The sequence below is a fragment of the Topomyia yanbarensis genome, chromosome 1 (assembly GCF_030247195.1).
Source record: "Topomyia yanbarensis strain Yona2022 chromosome 1, ASM3024719v1, whole genome shotgun sequence".
Classification (NCBI taxonomy): Eukaryota; Metazoa; Arthropoda; class Insecta; order Diptera; family Culicidae; genus Topomyia; species Topomyia yanbarensis.
Genome location: NC_080670.1, coordinates 36,177,158 through 36,197,135, shown reverse-complemented (window position 1 = coordinate 36,197,135; position 19,978 = coordinate 36,177,158). Strand labels below are relative to the sequence as shown.

Genomic DNA, 19,978 nt, shown 5'->3' with positions numbered 1-19,978 from the left:
TTTTGTACTATACGACCGATCCTTCGTAAGGTGGAATATTTCCTGGCGAAGAAAATAAAGCATAGGTTTATGGCAGGCACCTGTATTCAGTTTCATCACCTGTGCCATTCAGTGCAAATATCATTCCACACGTTACCCTAAACCGAAAGTGTTTTTTTGTAAAACGACGTAAAATACGTGGTTGAAAGCGTGACATATGAATGGATTTAGCAGATATGACTAGCCGATAAATAATACTGGTTCTCAGATACATGAAAAAAAAAATATTTACTTTTTGACGAGAATTCATCGTTTTTGTTGAATTCTAAGTCTGACGACTCATGCTGGTTCTAAGTGAAACAAATAATTCAACTAAGGCTTCCAAATTGTGTAGTAGCTATCCAGGAAGCCATTCACGTTGGATTAGAATCTATTACACGAGTCTTGAGTATTCGCTTTTGGCCAGCTTTTTGACTCAAATACTCCTCTGCGGTATGGTGTCTTATAATAGAGAAGTTTCAACAATTTTGTGATTAGTCATCTGTCAAAATTTACTTTGGGGCTGGGTGGCTAGATTGAACTAACGTTTCGCGTTTCGATTTTCAACAACTGGCAGTCGTCATGACCGTCATGCAGGTTTAGAGAACTTTGGGTGAGCGTCCATAAGAATTGAACGATTCATAGTATGTGTTGGAAAAAATGTGTCCAGCTTTGCCACCGGTTTATCCATATAAAACCTTTTCAAAACTATTAAAGAAGCTTTATTAGATCAACATGATTCGAATCATGCAAAATAGTTGTTGGAAAAACTATCGAGCTGAATGGTGCTTTTGAAAAAGTGGCTGTGGTTTTCTTTATTATAGAAAAATGCAACAAATTCATGGTCATTTTTAGAGCCGCATCTGTGTGTGTGTTAATCATCCTATCTCCCAGTAGCCGGTAGTGATTAGCAGAAAAAAGATATTTTAACATTACAGTAAAACTTACGATTTCTTCCAGCAAAGAAGAAATCGACGCGTATTTAGTGATGTTTTATTTGAATTAAATGATAATCCAATATGAGGACACCATTGCTCCACAACACATAAGGCTTGCTACATCAAATCAAAAAGTGTGTTAATCCAAATACTGATGATTAAATGGCGAAACCATGTGTCGGAAACCATTATCATTAATTTGTCATCAAATTTCCTCAATAAGCCTTCGACGACATAGTACCATAGATGTGGTGACAGCACATCACCTCGAGGATATCCGCAGATATTCAGTTTCAGTATTTCTACATACTTGTCGCAACGATGAGCACAGAAGTTGGTTGCTATACATTGCGTGTATCCAGTTCGTGATATATAAAGCTAATCCATGACCTCGTTCTGCTCCCAAAACGGACTCGAAGGGTACATTGTCAAAAGCTTGATTACTTTTGCGAAAAAGCTTTATGAATTTTGTAGAAAACATTAAATTACAGAGTTACATGTTCATTAGGATGGGACAAAAATAGATTCATGCTCCGAGCAACTTTTTAGGTACAATTTGGATCCTAAAACAACTGTGCAAATTCTGATCTCGATCCCTGAAACTATATTTTTGCGCCCACTGTGTAAAGGTTACATGGGATTTTGTATGGGAAAATTAACTTTCACAAAATATTTCCTCCAGGAGGCCCATTGCCTCCTAAAAATAAATTGTTATGTGGCTTTTGTAGGAAATTTAACAAAGAAACAATGTCTCAAAGACCACGGAACGATCTGAGGCTTGAAAAAAAAGTGTAACCACCGGTTACGATAATTGTTTATTGGCTTCGCCAAAGTGATAAGTGCCTTTCTCATTCCCGATCCCATTTCCTAACTCCTACTAAAAATGTGTGAGTGATGGCCTTCCAAGTCCAGGATGTCATCTGAGACGGGTGGGTCACTCACGCAGAAGGGTTGCAGGCACTCACCCAAGGTATCTCATAACAACGGTGTGAGCATCGCGCAACATACCATCCATCGCTGTCGCAGCCATTGGAAGGGCTGCCATGGTTTTGACAATTTAGTTGTCAGTTCGGATGATATCGCAAAAAATGAGGTTTTTCGGTGTCATCCGAGCTGCGTCAGGCTCAGCGACTACAGGGAATGTTCTTTCGATTCCAACATTCGAGGAAGTCAGTAGTGCGCGCGGTTGTTCCTTATATTAAATATTAAAGGATAGTTAAATTGAATAATAAGTAACAGTTATTGTAGTAAAATAAAAGGTGAAGATTAATAGTACGTGTCACAAACGAAGAAGAACAAAAACACAAAATCACGAAACACATACGAGTTAAAAGCAAGTCAAAAAGGTCTACAGCGGGCCTTTTAATTTCCGACTTCGGACTACGTCCGAAAAATTCATTCACAGGAAGCACGCTACTGACAAGCAAGACCACGAAACGAACCGATAAAAAGAACCGAGAGTCCCTGCGAAGAACCCCAACTTCGACGAGCTGCAAAGTCCACCGCCATTTTGGAACACAGTTTCCTTGGTATATTGTCGCCATTGTTAAGGTTTCAGGCCAGTACGAGGTCGGAAGATGTGTCACCTTGATACTTCCGGACCTTTTCCTACCACCAACGCACCCATATGTACCGGAAATCGTCTCTACTGTTCACGACGGCTGTCTTCACCGGCCACCAGTATGAAACCTGCACCAACACAAAAACCCGCAAGTAGTAAACCGTGACCTCACGTAGTAGTAAGATAGGGATGGTAATAAATTGTATGTGTAAATTAAATTTCTGTATTAGCTGTATTTTCTCACTTATAACATTGTCCGTACGATAACACCACGATTTTGAATCGGCCTCCGGACTCGAAAGGAGTCATCAGCCCTCGTCCTTGGATGTTTCCGCTGAAAGAGCATTCGCGCTTCCCGCTTTTGAGCACATTAAAAGATTGCTTTACCTTTCAGTTGTCCACCTTGGTTGCAGCAGCGATTGCTGGTCCGGTTTCCAGCAGTTCCCGAGGTGAATGAGTTCTGTGGTGAGTACAAATAAATCCCTGGATGTAGACCAGTTTAGTGAGCATATATCCCCTCCAACCACCCACTGAGCTAGTCAAGAGGTTACAAAAGTAATTAAGCAGAAACCGATTGATGCTCTGATGATTGATAATATTTTAATTTTTACTAGCACCTCTGCTGCTGGTTGTTTAACTGTATGCAATTTTGTTTTGATCTTCCCTTAATGTGCCTAAATCTATTATCAACACCGTTTGGCCACTTCACAAGTTCTTTTGTACATAATAAGAGTAAGTTAAAATTTTTATATATAATTCTACCGTCAGCATGCCATAAAAATTAAAATTTTCATCAATCTTCAGGGCATCAAACGATTTTTTCTTAATAACTTTTTCCACAAGCATCAGATCGTTTCGTGGTGTTCTAGACTTTGTTTCCTTGACAAATTTCCACTTAAATCAGATATCTATTTATGTTTAGGAGGTACCGCGCGACTCTTGAAAGAATTTTTTTGCAAAAGTCGATTTTCCCATGCGAAATCCCATGTAAACTTTAAACCGTGCGCGCAAAAACATAGTTTCATTGATCGAGCATAAAATTTGCAGAGTCGTTCTGGTACCTAAATCTGACCCAGAAAGTTACTCGGAACAAACTTTTATTCTTTTCATATAACCGTGTCCCACGCTAATGTTCATGAACCAGTTCACAAAACCATAAGATACCGTCGATCGGCTACGCGATCAAGATCCAGATCATATTGTCACGTTAAAACAACTTGAAATATTATACTAATCACAAAGACGTTCTGATCAAGTTTCTCGACTACGACTACGTTCTAATACCGCTCACTGGCGTAGATTCAATTGCAAAACCGCTTCATAGTCTAATACTGCTCTACTGTATATCCAACGATCCATTTCAAGAATGCCTGTTCCTACAGTATATTCTGAGGCCGCCTTCATATACAATAAGTCCCGCGTGAATACATCCACGTATCAATTGGATATTTGCAGTATATTCTCACTTCCAGAATGAAAAATATTTTTAATTTTGGCACGTATTTACAAAAGGAAAATATTTATAAAGGTAGACAAGAATTGAAAATGACATGAAACGATCTCACCAGCTCTGAATAAAAAAAATTATGAGATTTCTGTTAAGAATTCTCCACCATCCGTGAAATTGTTGCATCGGCTACTCAGGTCCAGGCGGCGCTGTAGTCGCTAAGCGGAACGAACAGGCGTATTTTTCGCGGCTTGCTTCACATACTTCACTGGCAAAGCTGTGACGATAAATTTCTGTGCAAAATCAAACTTTTCTCGCGATATTTCAACCTACTAACACGTAACTCAACAGGAATATACTATATATTACTGAAAAACTTTGAAAAATATTAGACGTTCACGACAACACGTCCAGGCGATTCACCAGTACTGCCACTCTTTCTGATTTTTTTGAACGGTGCACATAAATAGAAAGTTAAAAAGTATTCTATTTCATAAATCAAAAAGGAATTATTACACATTTTCCACCTTTAAGATGACAAACAGTCCGGTATAAAAGTAACACAAGTTTAGTGCATAACGGCATGTTCAGGAGCGTTTTATTTTATATAGGAGTTTCAAAGTAGAACTGGAACTGAAACATTCACATCCCCAGCAGAGCGTTTTGTTGTATTATTTCGAACCGTTTTGTTTCACAATTTAAAACTGTTATACGACGCCGTTCTATTTTTTGCTGATTTTAAAACACGTTTAGAACTGTGTTTTAAATACATGCAAAGTTTTCAGCAGAGACATTTAGAACCGATAGACTGGGGAAAAATAAATTTGAATGCAGTAACGCTGAAGGCACGGCGAGACATTAATTTTAAACTGAATAGAAAAAAACGCTAAAACTGCTGCTGGGGACAGAAAGTTCCAGTTTTAAAATTTCCAGTTTTATATTATAGAACTGTCAAAATTATGAATCTAAAACTGAAACTCTCCTGAACATGCTCTAAAAGAACATTGACATGTTCAAAAAGCTATAGGAAATTCAAAAATATTCAAGCGAATGAGACGAATTTGATGGGTTCGAAAAATCATGAAAGTAAACGATAATGTGTAGATACTTATTGCTGCGCCAGAAGTCCCTTGGAAACCATTATGCTGAGCTGCTTCGCACATTTTCAAACAAACAATTCCATCTTGATGAGAATTTTAGCGCCACAGTTCATTCAGTCGCATGTGACTACAGGGTGAGTGGAAATTGTCCGATTTTTTCTCTTTGTGTAGTACTCAAATTTGACTATTCAAACTATTTGCCATGCTTCAAAAAGGTACAGCGAGCTTCAAATTTGGAGGACTATCAATACACATTATAATGCCCCTATTATATTTCTCGAAAATATAATGTTGTTTTAAATACATGCAATAAATTTATGACTAAAACATTAATCGCGCATAATTTTTGCACACCCTGTATGAGAAGCAGTCGGGGGATAATACGAAATAGCTACCGCATTTAGCGAACGTGCTTTCAAGATCGCGTCATTCGATAATTAATAATTACGCACTCACCATTCTCTGTTTATCCGGATCGGATAGTATTTGAGTGAAATTTTTGCTGCTCCAACGCCGTTCATCTCGGGGATAGGGTGATAATGATAATAACCTTTTCACATGCTCTGCATAACTTACGTGCTTAAACATCTGGTAGCTTGTTTCAGACAGGGTAGATGCTCCCTTTTTCATCTTGTAAGTTGGAATAACACCATCGCGTAAATTAATTGGCCCATATCATCCGACCACAATCGATAAGGGGCCCTTACACGAGGTGTTACTAATGTCATTACTGAGCAGTAGTGTCACTTTCAATGATTCTCATACAATCTTAGTAATGCCATTACTTAATGACACCTTTATTGCGCGAGTAAGGGCCCCTATTTGGTTTGTAAACCGTATAGTATGGATTGTTACTCTTATTACATTTTATAATATGACTTGCACTAAAACCGGTATCAATATCTCTGCTTCATTTGTAGCAGTAGCAAACCAGATGCGAAAAAAATTTGGGCTAACGAAAAGCTCTAATCGAGTGCTCCGTTTCTCGATAAACATATGATTAGGGCGTACAAGCCAACTGTCAACATTCTAGTTGAAGGGAAATTCGGGACAAACCGTTATTAGTCGAACGTAGTTCACAGTAGTTAATGACAGAGACAACTTTTCTCTTTGGTTTACTGCCAACATTTGTAATTGGAGAGTAACAGTTCGTCCGGAATTTCCACTCAAAGTGAATTTTGACAGTTGGCTTACACGCTTTGATCATATGTTTCTCGAGACTAGTCGTCCTAATATTTGAACGATTAACGCGTCTAACAAAGACAATGTAATTGTTTTCGAAGGCAGCGGGTATAAATAAATTGCATTGTACGCAACTCACCTGGGTTCGACCCCGGACATAGTGACAGAAAATTTTGCAAAGATTTTTCTAACCCCAAAAAGAAAAAAAAACTTGCCTTCGAACCTGCTCTGTTCAAACTAGGGATCATTTACCCCAACATAGCGATGAGGTGTTACGCATTATTTAATTACCGTCAACTGTCATCCAGATCAGCGATCTTATTGTTGGGGGCGTGACCGAGGCGGGTGCGAAGCCTGCCGCTTCGATTCCAACAAACGACTAACGGTAATCGAATTATCTCCGCGCGTACATCGTTTGTGATGCCCTTTTTGTGTTTGCTTGGCGATAATGACTGAGCCCGCGTGTTGTGGTGTGTCATTTCAGCGCGTAATCATATGCAATTAAATTCGACGCTGCCGTATACTGCGCCAATAGTTGATGTTTCATAGCGGGCAGTTTGCATACGTTAATTGGCGTTTCGATTGATTCTTGATATTGCTTTGTGTCTGCCATACAATGGATTAATTTCTTCTTTGGGATTCCGTAGAGGATGGTCAAATATGGGAGCTGGAAGTACATTCATCGGCAAATTGTGTGGGTATTCATTTCACGTCTTATAAGAGGTATGTGTTTAAGATTGTCTGAATTTCGACTCTGATATTTTTTCATTCATTCAATTTTCATTACCTTTAACTTTTTTTTTGACGTGACAATGTTTATTCTGTCATGTTCTAAAATTTCTCAAGAAAATAAAGTGTGACATTCATAACTTTCCGCTGTAGTATACGGAATGATAAAATTGTTGCACTATTTGGATAAAAATAGTTACACCACAGATAACAGACGTTTAGGCTTCATTTGAATCGTGTGTAAATACCCGCTACTGAGATTCCGAATAAACTAGACGTCTGAAACACGTTTGGCAAACGTTTGTAGATGGCGCAGTGATCGATACAATGCAGTTAGAGTGCAGCTATCAAAAAGGTGTAGCAAACAGTTGCACAGATGGCAGTAGTGAAACACGGATTTCCAACGTATATCAATTTGAAAGTTTACACAGGTTTTTGAAGAAATTTTGTTCTAGCCTAAACGTCTGTTATCTGTGGTTACACCAATTTCTACTACATTTGGAAGTATGTGAGACTGGTAGTGTCAGTAGCCGACTTGTGAACAATTGTTACACTATGTAGTAGTACGACTATGAAGTTGACATGCTATAAACTGCCATCCATTTAATTGGATTTATTTTTATTTATCAAGTGATCCTTCTAGGGCTTTAATTAATCCAACACGTCCAGAAGGCTCTTGACTCGGTTACAATTCTCCTTCCATCAAAGGATAGCACGGATAAGTCCGCAGTAAAAGCTCAGTACAGTTGCTCTGCATATCCTACCAGTTACCCACCGCGCACCCAATCGGTCCTAGCTGAATGGGAACCGGCTGGAAGTATCGGAAGATCCAGAGGCTTACACGTAGCCGGTATTCACCGGGGTACAACATTTTCTCCATTCTTTCCGCACGAGTCATACCGCACAACCGTTGCAGTGCCACCAACATAGTGCACTAGCTAGTCGTTAGCATTAATGCCACCTAGTAATCCTCAACTGATTTAAAACGGAGGCTTCAGATTCTTCCATGGTTGGACGATTGTCTCTCATTGGAGTGTTTCTGGTTTTGCTTAGCTCGGCGTCTCTAGTAATACTCATAAAGGCGTTAGAGCCCCTTTTTACACGGCTTTCCTTCTCCGATGGGACTGTTCAGTGCCTTTATGGTAACTGTTCCCTAACTCATCTTAGACTTCCTTTTCATTCTATTGTTTTGCATAGTTTATTATCATTGTTTGACGCATTAGCGCAATTCGAAGGATGGAAAGAGCGGCGGCTATTTCAATTGTTTGCTTTACTCGAACATGCGTAATTTATATTTTCCAGACAATTTTGTTTATATCCCCATGGGTATTAGAAACGAAGGAAATATTTTTAAACCTATTTAAGAACAATGTATTACTTTGTAGGCCGACTAATTAACGAAATAGCCTACTATTCTGAATAAGTGATCCATTTACCCTACCTATTAATGTAACAGACTTTAGTGGCTAAGAGTGTCGCTCCTATGCAAGTTGTTTCATGTCAAGTACACAATCTTTTTAGACTGTAACTTCACTCTCTCGGGGCATATGCTAACCATCTGCTTTCAAAAGTTTAAAAGGTAGGCGGAAGGTCTTGCTCCACTTCCCGATGTAGTATCTGCGAAGCAGGAGATCTAGTAGCTACTACCGACAGCAATTTAAACGAAGGCTCAACTGCTCTTCTGATTCCGTCAAATGGGCCTTCTTTGCTCGCTTCATTTGAATCCTGGTCTGATTTGTTTCGTTTCCTGTTTGGCGCGGACCCGTTATCGCACTCAACAGGGGGTGGTGGGTTTTCACACCACACTCACTTTCAACACCCACTGGGGGCTGGCTGAGTCGAGTGGTGTCTTAGTGTTTGTTGGCATCCCTTTGGAATCCAGTAGGATATACATAATTTAGCTTCCCACCCCCAAGCCGAGTAAACAGTAAACCGAGTTTAACCGCTGCTGTGAGAGATGATGCGAATTGCCTTTCCGTACTTGTAAATAGAATTGTATCCCTAGTTTTAAAACACCGGTGAATTTTCTCATAAACATTTGTTCCCCCTTTTGTGTACCAAACTATATTGTTAGTTTTAAGATAACTGTAAATATTTCCTAAAAACTATTACTATTGAATTCCTTGTTTTAAAATTTTTCATAAAAAAAAATCTTTTGTTCCCTCTCTTGTATATAGAATCTTATTTCTAGTCTTAAGATAGCTGTAAAATTTTTCTTTTTAAAAAAAAATATTTCACCATTGTAACCTCCTAGTTTTAAAATATCCAAAATGTAAAAACAAAAGAATTTGGCACCGCCAAGCTAACGCATTTGTGCCTATCAAATAAACGAAATGAATAAAAAAAAAAAAAAAAAATTGCCTTTCCGTGGTTTATTCCCACCAGGATTATTTCGGCTGTGCACTGTGTCATTAAGTTTGAAATGGCAGATTCGGTTTTGCTGATTGACGGGACTTCTTAGAACAACGCATTTGCATTAAAGTGTCTTTTCTGTTTTTCTTAAACGAATCGCATTATCAGGCTCGGCTTAGTCATTGTTGATGTTGATGACATTTCATTGCCTATTGATTCGGAATGCTAGTAAGGCAGTTTGTTTTTAATCGAGGATCATATTCACGGTTCGCGCGCGATGCTTCAAGAATACACGCGAATATGCGAATAGCCACACGGTTATAAAATCAAATTTATACACACTAGCACACGCGATAAACACGTTAACATACAAACGCTCGAACCCTTTGCGATCATCCAACGCTTTTTAACATGCACTCTTAAAATATTTGTGTTTCAAAATATGCAATAAAAATGATTTTTGCTTCCTAAAAATCTCAAAATTGCACAAACTTTTGACAATTTCCTACCATTATGACAGTTCTGCATAAAGATGCTAATGGATACGCACGCATTTTCTGCAGCGGCTCCAAAACGTATCCATTAACCTCCACTGATTAAAGGGAGCAATCTGAAAACAACCAATCATCGAACTTGTTTCTACCCGGCAACAGCTTCGAATCGGCTCCTATTTCAGCACGAAACAACGAAGACAAAACCGCGATAACGCTGACAGTCGACTGTTTTTGTATAATCATGTATTTCTTATTTTTGATGACCGAGAAAAGATAAATTTTTCCTTCAAGTTTCACTGTATTGTACTGTCGGGTAGCAGGCAGGGGGTTTAGACGGGAGAAGGTCAGCGGTAATGGTTCATATGACGGTCTGCTTTGCGAGAACCATATTGTTTACGTCGGATATAAAGTAGCGCTTTAATGCATAACGGGAAAGTTGGGCGCTTGATTGTAGTAAACCAAGCTTCTTGGGCATTTAATTTTAGTTTGGAATTTTTTTTCGTGCTTCTGAAGCGTGTTTTCGCGTCAAAAAGCGTTACGCGAAATGTCCTGCATTTAAAACCTCAAACATGTTTCACGAATTACAATCGATAGTTTATTACTTATACCTTTCTATCTGAACTGCTTTTAAACTGATTCGTTGCAAGTCGAAGCATAGCTCAAATAAAAAACAATTGAATGTCAAAACGTCATGTCGAATTGTCTTTGAGAAACATATGTGGGCACTTGGGCAGATGTATTCTACACTACTATCATCTCTTTTAGACAGTTTTTGACATCTATCAACCAGTCCAATCAGTAAATCATGACTGGACTCATTAAATCATAAAATGCATATGCTATTACCAGGCAACTGTCGCCCCTATCTATACATACAGAGTTTGACTAAAGGCAACATCGTTTTTACACCGATCGACGGTCAGTTTGGCAACGTCTAAATCGCTCGAAATGTAAACAAAAGAAAACAATGCACGCTTTCTCTGATTTGATGCAAACTAACGTGGCTTTGGTTCATATTTGAAACAAATTCAGTTCATTTTGTTACAAACAAAGGTCTTATGTTGACTATGATAAAATGACGTCATGTCACCCTCTTGGTTATTACATAAACAGACAAAGGAAGAGTGTGACGTTACCGCCTTTTATCGCTTTTTCCGCGGGTAATCAAAACAGTAAACAGGTAATCAAAACAGAGAGGCTCTCAATGTTACTTACGTCCTATTGAAAATTTTCGCTAGAAATATTGACTGATTTCGCTTACTGCTGATAAATAACTAAATATATCATGTTAGAACTGCTACTATCTGATCACTTCTAAACCCAAACTGTATTATTTTGTTATTACTCCTTACTCTAAGAAAATCAATAGTAATTCTTCAAAAGGGCTAATGAGACTTTTGCAAACAAACTTATTTCGCTCATTATTCCGCTACCGAGTTGAATTTCATGAAAAATACACATGAATCAACATCTTTATCCTTCGTAGAATCAATTTCAAATGTTTTCTGTGTTGAAATGATAACAAATTAGGAGAAATCAGCAAAACAAAAGTTTGTTTGCAAATCTTATTAGCCCTATTCAAATGTTGATATGGAAATGATGTTTCGAAATCGTTCAATGCCATCGAATCGTTCAACCGGAGCCCACTCGCCGAGTATGGGCACCGTTTTTGAAACGCCTTTGGAACTTCTCATTGGGTGTGACTTAGATTCTAATGTCAAACTGCTCGATTCAATGAATTCAAACAACATGCTAATATTTACCAGTGGCAAAAAGTATGACTGTTTACACGTTTGCCGTAATTACTGGATTGAGATTTCACTGTTCTCAACTGGGACGCACGAACTGTTTTCTCACATCCCGTGCCGCTATAATAACTGGACCGTGACGAACACATGGCTGATTCGAAACGACTCATGGAAAGGCAGGCAGAACTCAAAAGATGTCATCGATCACTGTGGTCACGGTACAATGTGCACATACGTTAAATATTGAACACCGTATCGATTTGGCGTTCACTGTTTGTTTTATGACTTCGATTGGCATCCCGGAGATCTCAGGTGGTGTGTTTGGCTCGTAGTTAATAAAAAGAAACATCAACCAACGATTTGGAAAAATATACTCCAGCACGTCAGGTAACCAATTTCCGTCAGAAACGACGTGTGGGTATTGGGTAATTTCAGAGACATACACCGAGTGACATAGGGCTACACGTCTGGCTGGCTGGCATTTCAAGTAAAAGACTGTATGCGAAAAAAACGTAATTGATAACAAATTCCAGATCCAGAAAATCCAAACTTTCTGATATTCGTTATAATCGAGCTATGTATTGGACAATATTTTCCAAATATTTTGGTATTAAAAAGTGATATTTATTTATGCTCTTACCAATTCCCACCTCAAATTTCAACATTATTTGATTAATCAGTGTCCCAGTAAATGAATCAAGAGTGGAATTGCTGCCACTTATTTCCATATTGTGTTTAATATGCATTTTAAGAAACGATGTATTTTGAGTTTCACTACTCAAATTAGACTACAGATTGCGCTTCTAAATGAGATCAAGTGTTTCGAATATATACATGAAGACACAACTCAACAAGCTTGCAATCGATTGAACAAATTGACTTAGAAGGCATTACACTATAGTAGTAGATTCCAACGAATAGTGTATAGATGGTCATACTCACACTGCAGATCTCAACTCTCGGAGTCAACAAAACCCCGGCGATATAAAGCTGATAATATTTGTTAAAATATTTTGCAAAATATTTAACACAAAAATGCAACGGAAATCCAATGGGAGAACCCTTTCCGGAAAATATTCAACAGGAAAACCGAGAAAACCACCTGCTGAGGTGCATCCTTCCCACAGCCAGCTATCTATCAGATGCACAACTTTAGAAAATCTGCAAGCATCCGACTCAATTTATTTACTGACAGAACCGCAGTTGCTGCCCTCCCAATGCTTTCACACTTCCCGCAGAAAATAAAACAAACCATCGTTCCAACTGTTGCTCACATCAACTTCAAATTTGCTCAATTTAGGACACGTAGTGATAAAATAATGCCATCATCTATACACGCAGAAGAATCAGGCCTTTTTGAATCAACAAAACGTTTAGTTGAATCTAAAGCGTGGCGAATGACTTTTTCAAACCGAAATGGACGTTTTTCGAAAGCATGTATTTGGTTTAGTTCAACAAATAGTTCTGTTTACATTTTAAATAGAAACATTGTTGAATCAAAATAAAATTTGTTAGATCTTACTGATCCCTTTGTTAAAAACCAACAGAATATTTGTTTAATTTCAACTAAATTTGAGTTGTTCTCTCCTTTGGTTAATACAAAAAATTTGTTTTTGTTTCTTTAAACTTGTTTGTTCGGTTAAACTTATCATGATTTTGTTGTTTCAAACGAAATATTTGTTGAAACTACTGAAAAGCCAACAAATGAATTAGTTGGTAATTTCAACCAACAGTATTGATTGAATCTAACCTGAATCTTGTTTGTTACTATATCAAACGGGAAAATTGTTATTTAAAACCAAAATTTGTTTATTTTTACTAACTTTTTTTCTGTGTGTAGAATATTGCGTGAAACATTTTAACCTCACTTTTTGACAATTCAGAGTTCTTCTCAGTTAAGCTCAGCCGGAAATGAACCGGAATTCTGGCTGGTTCCAGCTCGTATTCCGGCTCCAGTGACACAACCGATTCTAGTTAGAATCGGTTGTGTCACTGGAGCCCTATACGAACTGGAACCAGCCAGAATTCCAGTTCATTTCCGGCTGAACTTTACTGGGTTATTTCTGACAACTTGTAAACAAGCTCAGCGAAGTGTCATTTTTTCTTTAATGGCATCATCATTGGGAACATCCCGTGTACACTAGCACCACCTCAAAAAGTTTAGAGAGAAAGCAGAAAAGTATAATCAAACAGCATGTATCAGACTAGTGATTTTGAAATAGCTTTTCTCGGTACGTTTTTGGCCTAATGCTTACTTTTTCTTCATCAGGTTGCTGGTTGGTTACTGCTTAAGCTTTTTTATAGTGATTTACAGATTTACATTAAGACCTGAGCGCTTAGCAGCTAGAAATTCCTAACCTCCCTTTGTGAAATTGCTCTTTGTTTACATTATTGAAATTGATTGTTATGAATGAAAACGTGGTCTAGTTAGGTCCAACGCTAGCTAGTTATGATGTCCGAAGACATCTCTATAGTCCTCGTATAATCAGAATATACGACATTAATTCGTTAGAAAGATTTCGTGTGTGTTTGATAAGATAATTTATGCGCTCTTCGCTCTCAAAAGATATTCGAATGCAACTGTCTCTTTCTCTCCCGCATGTGTTATCTATCCCTTTTTGTCGTTTGAACGAAGCTGTAGAAAAACAAGTGAACAAAATTGTGAGGAATATGTTGGATTTTGCAGTTCTTCAATCCCTAATTGTAGCGATTGTTGCAACGTAATGGGTGTTTTTCTCATAATTACAGAACATTACGCTATGAACTTTCTTGAAATTATGAGAATAATAGGAACACACTTCAGAAAAGTGCCTGTAAAAAGTGACGAGAATCAACAAACGCTGTTTACGTATTCGCAAATACATTGCTTCTCATTTCAAGCACCGATTTAGGTTGTATTTATAGAAACAAAGAGTACCTAACGCTGAAAATGATAAACTTCATACATTTTGAACGAAATTTTGGTTTATGAAAAACATTGCACAAAAATATTACTTTTTATTTACATTTTTTTTGCTTTTTCTCAATCCGTCAAATGACAGCGGCTTTTCCCTATGCAATCCCTCTAAGAACAGTTGATTTCAAAACCGTCCAATGAAGGACGTTCGTTAGACCACTGAAAACTGTCATACAAGTAAAGTTTTCAACTTGTGTAAGAAATAAAACTGTCGCTTTGAAATGACAACAGCAAGTAGCAACTTGCCACTTGGCGGCGCTTCGATCGGCCAGTAATCGCTATACGCGACTTGTGTGCAAATTTGGATACAATGGTGACTCATGCATGCGAACCTGTATGCGATGGTGATTTTCAACGTATTTTCATTTAAATGTTTACACAGATTTTTCGGGAAAGTTTGTTCCAGCTTATATGTCTGTTCTCTGTGGTTGGACCAATTTGGACGACGTCCAAATAACCGTTCAACGAATGTCCATCATTGGACCTGTCTTGAACGATTCTGAAACAATTTTTTGACGTCTGAGTGGGATGTCCCAAAATAGATGCGCAAGGTGGCCAGATAGTTTTTCTATATCAGTATCACTCACTGAAAGTTTGTCGGCAGCGCCTCCAATAATGCACCCGTGAGACATTAGACCAAAGTCAAATTAATATCGAATATTGGTGAAAGTTTCAATATATCGCTAAGTAGTTTTGCCCCAGTGAGTGGCGCAGCGGGGGGGGGGGGGTGGTTTGATGGTTAACCCCCCAACCCAAAATTAATTGAAAATTATTAGTTGTTTTAATTTAAAAAAAAATTTAATATTTAAATAATAATTTTGGAAGTTTATTATCTGATTTGAGTAGATACTGAATTAAATGGCGTAATGCAATTTCGTATACAAGAACTTGTTCTTTAGTTATGAACATTAATAGCGAAGAAAAGTAAAATAAATGCTCGAAAACAGTTTTTACGGTCAATATCACATAGCTTCGACACCGTCAGCTTCGAAGATTTTGTATTTTCGCAGAATTTTGCAACGTAAAACATCTTCTGATGAAATAAGTTTGGTGAATAATCCTTCCAGATGGATGCATTAATTCTTCAAAAAAATTTATTCTCGAAAAACTTGGTGTCTTCAGTAAAGTTTTCGAGAATTTTATTACAAATAACCTGGCTGAAGACAAGAACCTACAAAAGAAGTTATTCTGATATTCCTGTATAAGATCAATCTATTATGTTGTTAATAAACAATAAAATAAACATTTTATCTAAGCCGTGTGTCTTTGAAGCTTACAGTAATATTGAAGAAAACTTGATTTAAGAATAATTTTGTAAATATCGTTTTATATCATGATATGCTACATACATAGAGCTTTCATATCTTCGATAAAGATGTTTTAAATGAAATTCCCAACATCTTTGCTGAAGACACCAAACCTCTTACTACTTTTTTGAAGAGTTGATTTTCCATTAGAAGGAGGATTTATCACTAAAATGATAAGCCGCCCAAATTTCGCTAAACGAACAACGGGTCGGATGTATATCCCCACCATCGTCTCAAGATTGTGTGCCACAATATTGACGCTAGTGGCTAAGCTAAAAAGCTGAACACTCTTCCGAAAAACCGTACCACTCGTGTCAATCATTGCTCTTATTATCACACCTTACCCGTAGTCCTGTCCAAGTTTCAAAAGGACTCGAAAGTATCTCTAATACTCATCATACATCCGGAAATCGGTGTTTGGGCATTATATGCGAATTTTCTCAACGTACTCGCTTGCTAACGGTGATTGGCGGCGACAAAGGGTTTAGGAGAACACCTTCCTTAATGTGATTACTCGGTAACTAGTTGCAGCAATCCCGCTTAACACCCTTTCATTAGAACGCGGTCGATTTGGTTCTCAGTTTGTTAATCAGGAGATCTAAAGGGTGGCGTTCATGTCGCTAATGAGGAGCTTCACGTTCTGCCGCGGGCACCATAATGCGCGTAAGATGCATCTTTCTCGTTCTCGGGTTTCGCTTCGTGAGGGCAGTGCACGTTGGTGATGCTGTAGTTGTAGAAATAACCTTTGATCAACAAACATCCTTTCGCTGATCATCTGTTACTTGATTACGCATCCTGCCCAGCACTACAAAGCTGATTCCCAACTCGTTTGTTGTCCTGTCTCTCTAGTAGAATGTAACCCTTCGATGCGTGCTTTTCCACAAATTCTGACCCGCCAAGTAAAGTTCCTACAATGCTACTGCTTTGAAGTTGCGATTTTCGAGCTCATCGTGTAGGATTCGTTCGAACCCAGGGAAGTAAAGTGACTTGCATTTCGATGTGCCAAGTTTCCAATCCGCCTTTTCTTCCTGATTCTTCGTAACGTGGTGTTTCCTGAACGGCTTGTTGGGTTTGACCCAACCTCCTGACTCGTCGAAAGACAGCCGTGCGGGGTTTCTTTGCCACCTCACGTATTCAGTTCTGTCTACGGTAGAGCTATAGCGCCCATGCCCACTCGCACCTTCCTCATTTCGCTTGTACTGCAGAAGACGGTAGTACCTAGTCGATTCCGGCCTTCAGATTAAATGTCATCAATATACGCACAAGAAAGCATAAGATAGAAGCTTGTGAACACTGGGAAGTATTCACCATTTGACGACCAACCTTCGAAGTTGATGGTTTCGAAATTATGTGATGTTGATCGTAAGAAAAGTTGTCGAACATAAAGTTAGAAGTGTACATTAGAAGTGCATATCTTTGATTTTATAACAATTTATAAAAGAAAGTTATCTATGAAGATATGAAAGATATTCTTCATTATTTTTTATCATTTGCAGAATAGAATGGTAAGTGCTGAACTGTTTCTGTTTCTGAACTTTCAATATTTTATCAAATTTACATTTTTGAAAAAGCAGTAATTTTTTTAGTGTGCAAGACCTTCATATTGACCATCACATTTTTCTTACATAAAATCAATCCCGAGGAACAGCTGGATTTATTTGTCCGAACCACACTTTTGCTTCCGCTGGTCCCAGTAGTTTTTATCAAGTAAATCGAAATCAAGCCACAAAAGATAACCTGAATGGTGGTTGCAGTGACAAAATTTCCCCTAACAAAAAAAAGAGAATCGAAAAAAACATGGAAAACAAATTCAAATATTACAACCGTATGACAGTAGAAGGCCTGAAAAAGGCAAGCTAAAATTGTTACTTCAAGAATCATCACTCCTAAGACCCTTTTCCACCACTTCCCAATGAAATCAAAAGCCTATTTTTGTCGTTTAATCAGTGAGAGAATCGAAACCCTGAAAAGGCTCGCTCATTTGTATTTCAAATCACAAGTTCATTGAAACTAGAGAACTGTAACTAGCCGGCCTGGGTTTAAACATTAATATTCTGCTTACCACGCTGGCCAAATTTAATTGAATAACCCATTGATTGAATCATTATTTCAAAAAAGTTCATCCCCTAAATGTAATTACCATTTTGAATCCGGTCGGTCGAAAACGTTTCTTTTTTGGGGTGAGCATGATCTCAGCTAAATCACTGATTGGTCTAATTCTTTAAGTTACAATAATTACTACCTCATGATGCTTGATTTGGATGAAAATTTAGAAAATTTGATTTAAAAAATGTAACAGAGCTCCCTTAATGTTCACCATATTTACATGACAATATACTTTGGAAAAAAATCCCGAAAAAATACTGAACTATGTCCTGTACAAAAATACTTTTTTACTCAATTACAATAATCCAGCAAAGCTATTATAAACAAATGTCATTGCCAATAAAAAACCTCACATTTTTTTCGTATGAATGCATCCAGCCTGCAAATATACGCCTCTCTGCTGGCGTCAGCTCAATCAAACAGGCAATTATATTGAAACGTAATGACAACTTACGATTTCCTCAAACACACGAATCCGATTTAAAAGCCACTCAATGTCTTTCTGCGTCACTTTCAATTGAAACAATCTCAGCTTGAATTTATGTTATGAGTTTTGCCGCTCACTTTCCATTGTTCGTTTGCTTTACTTTGTTATCAATTTTTCGTCTTCACAGCAAGCTGAATCGATCACATCGTCTGCAGCAAAAAAAAACAATATTCTTTCGATTTCACATCTAAATAACACTGCACGACCGGTACACCACATCCGGCCAAATATGTCCTCCCTTCCGAAAATTAATGCTCTGCATCAGACACACTAACACGAATAACCGCGCATAATTTCCTCTCGTTTCCGTTCTAGTTTTTTTTCTACTGCAAGCGATTAAAACCACCTTAGCACATAGGACTACCGAACCGCACTCGCGGCAAACAAACATCACTTGTTATACGATTCAGCCAGTCCTTGTGGCGTCTTACTGCCTTGCAGCGTCTGCTACCAACCAGCCAGCTAGCCAACGTGTACCCTGTACCACCCACCACACTAATCTAATTCACCCCCCAAAAAGTTCACTCTGGCCGAGCGCACCGGAAAAAGAGGACACCGAGAAAAAGAAAAACTTTAGCTCCCACTCACATTTTCCACAACCGACCACCGGGACCGCACTTGGTTTGCTGAGCGAGTACCGCCGTAATACGCAAGAAGAAGGACAACCAACCGTACGATACCGTGTCCGAACTGCTTCTGGGCTACGAGAGGTTTCGTTCAAACTCCCAGTTCTGCCGATTGCTGGCTGCATCAGTTTTAGTTGTGTTTCATTTTTTCCTGCTTGAGATTTAACTGATAAGCCTCCTTCTTCCCCGAAAACAGCGAGACATACGGAAGCGTGAGTGCTCTTGACGAACATCGTCATCGTCAACAGCCGAGAGTTGTGAACTCAACCGACTCTCCCCGCTACCAACGAGTAGCGGTTCTCATCGCGTCGTCACGAATGATGATGATGCGATGGGTATAAAACCGGGAGCGTCCTTGCGACCTGTGTGTGTCAAGCACTGGACTGGTGCAGTTACGAATGGGTGTGAATGTGTGCATGTGATGTTGAGCGACCCACTAAGCTGATGCGAAAAATTTGTGTTTGTAACTGGAGCCGATAGTATAATGTTTACTATATTACGTGAAAGGATACAGTCAGCTAGCCATTTTTATGAGCTTGTTTGGGATTGTGACGCATGTATGTAAATTTAAATCAGACAAATTGTACTATTCGGAATCAAACTAATACTAAAATTCTCGACAAACATATGATTACGGCCTAAAAGCCAACTGTCAAAATCCACTTTGAATGGAAATTCCAGACAAACCGTTATTAGTCGAACACAGTTCACAACAGTTTATGAAAGAGAAAACTTTTCTCTTTCGTTTACTACCAACATCTGTGATTGGCGTGTAACGGTTTGTCCGGAATTTCCATTCAAAGTGGATTTTGACAGTTGGCTTTTAGGCCGTAATCATATGTTTGTCGAGAATTAAAGACTTTGATGCGACCGCAATTATATTCAGTATGTATCAGCTACAAATGTAACATTGCAAGCTGACGTCAT

At 38.3% G+C, this 19,978-nt stretch overlaps 1 protein-coding gene across 6 annotated transcripts in view; it reads right to left on the bottom strand.

The window, feature by feature from the left end:
* LOC131677372 (cGMP-specific 3',5'-cyclic phosphodiesterase) overlaps nt 1-19,978 on the bottom strand; it is a 140,673-nt gene that overhangs the window by 114,742 nt on the left and 5,953 nt on the right. Inside the window, exons 1-2 of one of the 6 annotated variants that reach the window (XM_058957142.1) lie at nt 19,014-19,160; nt 18,393-18,574 (exon numbers count right to left, since the gene is read on the bottom strand). The exons of 4 other annotated variants lie outside the window; for them this stretch is intronic. The gene's annotated coding sequence lies outside the window, so the exon portion shown is untranslated. Of the gene's footprint in view, nt 1-18,392; nt 18,575-19,013; nt 19,161-19,978 lie in introns of those variants that run through there. One more of the 6 variants, XM_058957145.1, reaches the window with a different exon arrangement.